The following is a 6,936-nucleotide window of genomic DNA, read 5'->3' on the forward strand; positions in this document are numbered from 1 at the left end:
TAGTAGTAGTAGTAGTAGTAGTAGTAGTAGTAGTAGTAGTAGTAGTAGTAGCAGTAAAAATAATAATAATAATAATAATAATGGTTACTTATTTTTTATTTATAATTAAATAATAGTTATGTACATTTTGCTCCACCAGCAATAATAATAAGAGTTTTATCATTTACTAAAATATAATATTGATTTATTCTTAAGTTTTTATATTCTTTACATTTTTTATTTTTTTTATTTTTGATATACATTTTTTTAATATATTTTTTATTTTAGCAATAATAATCTTATAATAATAATAATTTATCTCTTATCCCATCGGCAATTAGAGTAAATATATTTAGTATCTACCCTATCAACTTTTCCTAATTATTTACTAACTATAAATCTATTATCATTGCCCCTTTAATTTATATAAAAGATCTTATCTTAAATCTATTGGACATATCTATCCACCTTCTTTAACTGGACGTATATTTGCCCTATCTACCACCACTGCAGTGTTTGATCACTTACGGACTTTCTAACGGATGTTTCAATGCTTTGGCACGAGCAACATATTTTATTTTATTTTATTTCATTTTATTTTACCACTATCTCTGATTGACATCCATGTGACACACTACTTTTCCTTATTTTTCTCTTTCAGCTTCCCTTTCTAATCCCCGTAATATTTTCCTTTTCTTTTCTTCATCTCTTAACAAGCAACCTCCTCTTTTTTTTAAATTCACTTTTACTTTAACTTCTCTCTAGTCCTTAATCTTTAACTTTAATTCCTGTCTACATATGATCTATATCCCCCCCGCACCTCTCTTTCTCTCTTTCCCTTTCTTTTTCTTCTCTCTCACGTCTCCCTCTCTATCAAATCCTGGTTTTAAATACTTATTTGTAATTTGTAGAATCTTTTATTTTAACTTGAATTATCTGAAAAAATCGGCAGGATAATATTATTGTCCTGTCGATAGAAACAATCTGTAATTATTTAAGCAAGCCCCACCCACCCAAAAACCGAAGTTGTAATAATAAAAAACATTTATATATATATATATATATATATATATATATATATATATATATATATATATATATATATATATATATATATATATACAATATTCAAATATATACACCCAATATTCAAATATATACACCCAATATTCAAATATAACACACAATATTCAAATATATACACACAATATTCAAATTGCACGATGCAGCCGCACAAAATGAAACTTATACCCACCAGAACTTCAGATTCAACCTCGTTAAGCGACAAACTACCATTGCCCACGAAGTTATTGAACACCACACTTCTGAAATGCAGGAATTAAAAAAATAAACTAAAGCACAGTATTACTACCGATCAATACAAGGACATCTATTTGAACTTTATAATCACTCTGAAATAACGCATAGAACATCCATCCAAAATAATATATATATTTATATAAAGGCTTTATTTTACTTCCTCAAAAGACACAAAACTACATCAATCTCTCAAATCAGGAACTTACCGAACACCAAATCGAATTTTATAACCTAGGACCTAATTGTCACATATTTAACGCATACAATCACCAAATTAAAAGAGCTGACATAGAACTTCTATATAAAAATATTATTACATTAAAAAACGAACAAAAAATCACTGAACCCCCAGGAATAAAAGACATACTCAAAGCTGAATCCATTAAAAACAGATTGGATAAAAACAAACGATCTAATACAACCATAAGTAATTACCTGAAAAAAAAAAAGCAGCCAATGAACTTAAAACTCACCCAAAACATTATCATTAGAAAAAGCGACAAAACTAATATATATGTAATACTTAACAAATCCGATTATTTTCAAAAGCTAGAAACCATTAAAAAAATTTAAAAAAACTGAATAGAAACCCTATAAGTAAACTAAAAACTCAAGTCAATAAACTCATAACTGTGAACAATGCTATAATAATCAAAAACTCCCTAAAATAATTCGTGATTATAAACGCAGATACCTATATGGTAATGTAAAAACCCAAATCCGCCCAATTATTTCACAAGTAATAACTCCTATTTATAAAATAACTAAAACAATTAATGAACTCATAACCTTTTACCTACAAAGAAAATATAGGGTAACATCTACTGAAGAACTTATACAAATTCTCAAAACAACAAAAGTTAATAACAAAATCACCACCCCACTAGATGTAGAAAGCCTCTTTATCAACGTCCCAGTTCATGAAACTATCGATATTATCATGGACAATATATGCAATAACCCATCTCTTCCTCCACTGAAAATGAACCCTACAATCCTAAAAAAAAAATTATTACTAATATGTACAACCGAGGTCCCCTTTGTGATCATAAAGGCAACATTTACACCCAGATCGATGGGGTAGCAATGGGGTCCGTACTGGGACCCACCTTTAGTAACCTTTATATGTCCAACCTGGAGAATAAAATATTTAACACTAATAAAAAACCGACTATTTACCTTAGGTACGTCGACGATATCTTCATTCTAGCTGACAATCATAACGAAATATAGAAACTAAAGGATCATTTTCCAACAAACTCCGTACTAAACTTCACTTATGAATTAAACTTAAATAATAGCATTCCATTTCTAGACGTTCTCATAGACTCCAACAAAGATGGATTTATTACTTTTCCATATAAAAAAGACTGTTGCAACCAATTCCTGTATCTTTAACTTCAAAAGTGAATGTCCCTATCGATGCAAGACCGCATTTATAAAAAAATCTTATTGAGCCAAATTAATCTCCTCAAATAAAAAATATGCTACAGTGAATTAAACAATAACAAACAGGTCTTGATTAATAACCAGTTCCACGATTTCTTAGTAGATAGACAAATCAAATTAACAATTAGAAACCTGGACCAAACTAATGATAATCAAGTTAGCAATCCCCATGCCATCAACATATATTATAGCAACTAACTACAGCAGAACTTTAAATAAAATGAAAAAGTACCAAGAAATATAATACATTGATATATATCCCCAGTCACTAATAATAAGATCAGATTTATCATCTACTACAAGAAATTAACAACAGCTAACCTTATAATTAAAATCAACACTTCCCGGACAACAAAATCAATCGATGAAATCAATGTAGTCTATCGATGCAGATGACCCTTGAGGGGATGCATCTCCAACACCAATAGCTACATTGGACACACGACTATCCAGGCGATTGACCCTACACCTTGCTGACACAAGCTCAATTTCCTAACACCTAAAACAACATGTCTGCCCACATTCTCAGTTTAGAAAGGTCTTAGTGGAAAATACAAAAATCCTCCATATGGATTCAACGGTTAAAAGATTAAAAATATTGGAAGCACTTTATATAAAAACTAAATAACCAAAGATAAATTATTTAAGTTTTGAAAACAGTAATAAAATTCTGAAGTGCCTTGGGACGTGACCATCCAATATATATATATATATATATATATATATATATATATATATATATATATATATATATATATATATATTGCCGAGTTCGAATCTGTCGACTGGTGTTAATTGTAACACCCTGCACTGAAGATTCCCGAAAGGATGAAACACTGGTGTCTGTAGGTATTTAATTATTATAGTAAAAAATTATTATGATAGCCCCTTTAAGAAACTCATTTCTTATCGTTGAGCACTTGCAGTTGAATTAAGTCGGTCAATTTAGCTCTTATGCATAGACATCGTATAACAATTAGATCACTGTCTGACTGACGTAAAGAACATTTAAAATTAAAATATTAAAAAAAAAAAAAATAGACCAAAACGACTATGGAAGATTATTACACATATTCAACCGAGAAACAAGAAAGACCATTAGAAAAATTGAAAAACTACAAAGGAGGGTTGGGTTGGTTGGTTGTTTTACGGCATATCAACACTTTTCAGGTTATTTAATGCAGAATCCAAAGATTTAAGAAAGATTTTTTTAATAGAATATATTTGTTGTTTTCAAGTCGGTTTCTATTTAACTCATAGTTGGGACCCTAACAGGTACTACCACTCCGGGTCAGAGTGGACCTGGCAGCAATGGCAATTAAAGGGTGGCTCCACACTCCCCAAAGCCCGCAAGCTAGGGCCTCACCACTGGATATAGTTTAAGGTCATATCCAGGACCAACTACAAAGGAAGCTTATTAAGCAAGAACACTCCCTGCTAGTTAACAATATATATATATATATATATATATATATATATATATATGACTACTTCATTTAATCACATAAATTAATATACAAAAGTATTATTTTATGCATAAACTTTAAGTATTTACTTCAACAGTGCTCAATACATAGGTAGAGCTAGGTAGTAAGTTATAAAACATATATGACAATTAACCGTGGATGAAACGTGGAATATTCTGTGTAGCTTAATTGCCACACACACACACATATATATATATATATATATATATATATATATATATATATATATATATATAAAGAAAAAAAGGATATATATGATTTGCAGAAAGACAGAGTTGAGAAAAGACTTCTTGGTTTTAAAGAACTTGAAATATTCAAAATCTCTTGTAATCTTACCAAACTTTTGACTAATTCTTATTTAGAAATAAAAGCCTTGGGTCACAAACTTTAGATAAAAATGATATTGAGCCAAATTTGAACTGAAATAGAATTACCAAGTTGACTTGAACACGTTCAATCATCCGATAAAATTGAAAGAACCTCAGTTGATCAAAATGGCTTCCGACCTTGGAGGCTTTTCTTTCTTCCAGAATTGAAAACTAATAAAAATGCTAAAGACAGCAAATCAAAGCCGATTTGATATTTCAATTTTTTGGTATACAAATCATTTCAGCGAAAGGATTGTCGCTTTTTGTTGGAATGTATTTCGGGGCTAAGTCAATAAAGGGTTCAATTATTGCGTTTCACTCTGGGGAGTTTGGGGAGAATGTCACTAGATCCTATAAGGAATCATTTAAGAGTTGTCGAAATGGAACTTTGGCAGTGAAAAGATGTTTAATATTACGTTATAGACTTACTTCTCAAAATATTTTTTACATTTTCCACAGAATAAATATCGTTTTCCCATCAAATGTGAATATTTGCCTTTACTAACCAGCAAAGCGTTACCGCTGTTGACCAAGGAAAATATTAGAAACGTGCACGCAGTGAATCCCAACCAGTTAGAATTAAAGACATGCATTGCATGAGAGAAAAATATGAGATTGATACGATTGATAAGTAATGTGCGTCTTAAAGATAGGTTTAGATCTGTTGACCTCAGAGGAAGATTACGTCTGAAGAGTATAGGAAAATCTGTACAGAATAGGTGACTTTGATGTTATAACCATGTTGAAAAAAAATGAATGATAAGTGTTGGGTGAGTAGATGTAAAACAGTTGAAATAGCTAGATCAGTTCTCAAAGGAAAACAAAAGAACACATTGGAAGGAGTAATAAGAATGCATTTAAGAGAAAGAGGGATGAATAAAGACCTGGTCCGAGATAAGTTAGTTTGCAAGTTAGTTTCTAAAAGCCGTCCAATGTCATGCGAGCAAGTAAAAGGGATGTTAAAGTGAATATGATAGTGACATAATTTTTTTTTTACAAAAGAGTCATCTCTCATCAAGGCCCAGAAGCCACTCGAGGATAATGAAAGTGTACAGAAGTCAATGGGAAAATATCGTACTAATCGTTAGTAGTGGAAATTTGGTAAATTGGATTACTTAAGGAGACGGCTCATCAAGAACTTGTTTATGCTGGACTTAAAGACGACCATATTGTAGTCAATTGAAAAGCAGGAAAACGGAACAGACTTCCACAGGCATGCTGTTTTAAGAAAGAAGCTTTGTTCATGGAATCTACATTTAGGTTTAAGCACAGATAAAGAGTGGGGGAAATTATTAATAGTGGTTTCAGCTAGACAAGTGTTTTTCATGAAAGTCAGGCAAGGAGGGAGGACCATAGATTGGAGCTCAGACGAGCACTTGCCATGAAAATAACGATAAAGCATAGACAGGCTCGCCATGTCTTTTCTTTGAGAAAGAGATTGCAGGGAAGAGAAAAGGTCATACCCCACTAGGCTACGAAGTCTTTTTTGAACTCTGTCATGGCAGGATAAGTTCCTTCTACCACCTCCTGCCCAGATGAGGCAATGTGGTATTTCACCCTTGGACGTACTCGGCTCTCATACAGGTTGAGAATTTCATCAGCAATGAGATATCTACTGAAACAGTAGAACAATCCCACCATTTTTCCTTGGCAATGAAGTTGATGTTCAGAGCGGGGCATAAATACTGCTACAAAATAAAACTAAACAAAATAATTAATTACAAAACACAATTACAGAAAATGATTAGCAAATTCGGAAAGAACAATCAAATCTCCACACTAACGTAATGTAGTTGCAATAACTCTTATCCCTGAGTGGCTTCCGGGCCTTGATAAGTGGTGATCACTGTGTAAAACAAAAAAAAAAACAAAAAAAAACAATATGGCGTAAGTATTATTCAAAATGTTTTCCTTGAGCTTCCACTGCACAACATCTAAGGATATTTTCTTCCAGCATTTGTTCAATTTTTTTCTTAAAAGCTTAAATTTTTTGTACGAGGAGCAGAGCAGGTTTCACTCTCCGAGATTGGCCACAAAAAATAATCAAAAGCGTTTAGATCAGGTGATAAAGGAGACCCTTCTTCTTTGCTTAACCCGGATGGACAGTTGGTTCTACACCATTGCTGCGTTACATGAGCAGTGTGGGTTGTCACACAATCTTGTTGGAGAGTCCAAACTTCATCACTGTACACAGAATTACACTATAAGGTCAGTGCACCTTCAAGAATGTCCTTCAATATAATGTTCTTAGTTAATCTTGACCTCTTGAGGGAGAAAAACGAGTGAAGATTTCACTCTCTCAGAAATGGCTGGTCAGAACATCACTGATGCTG

This window comes from Euprymna scolopes, chromosome 24, assembly GCF_053919585.1.
Source record: "Euprymna scolopes isolate OS-2025 chromosome 24, ASM5391958v1, whole genome shotgun sequence".
In the NCBI taxonomy this organism is placed as follows: domain Eukaryota; kingdom Metazoa; phylum Mollusca; class Cephalopoda; order Sepiida; family Sepiolidae; genus Euprymna; species Euprymna scolopes.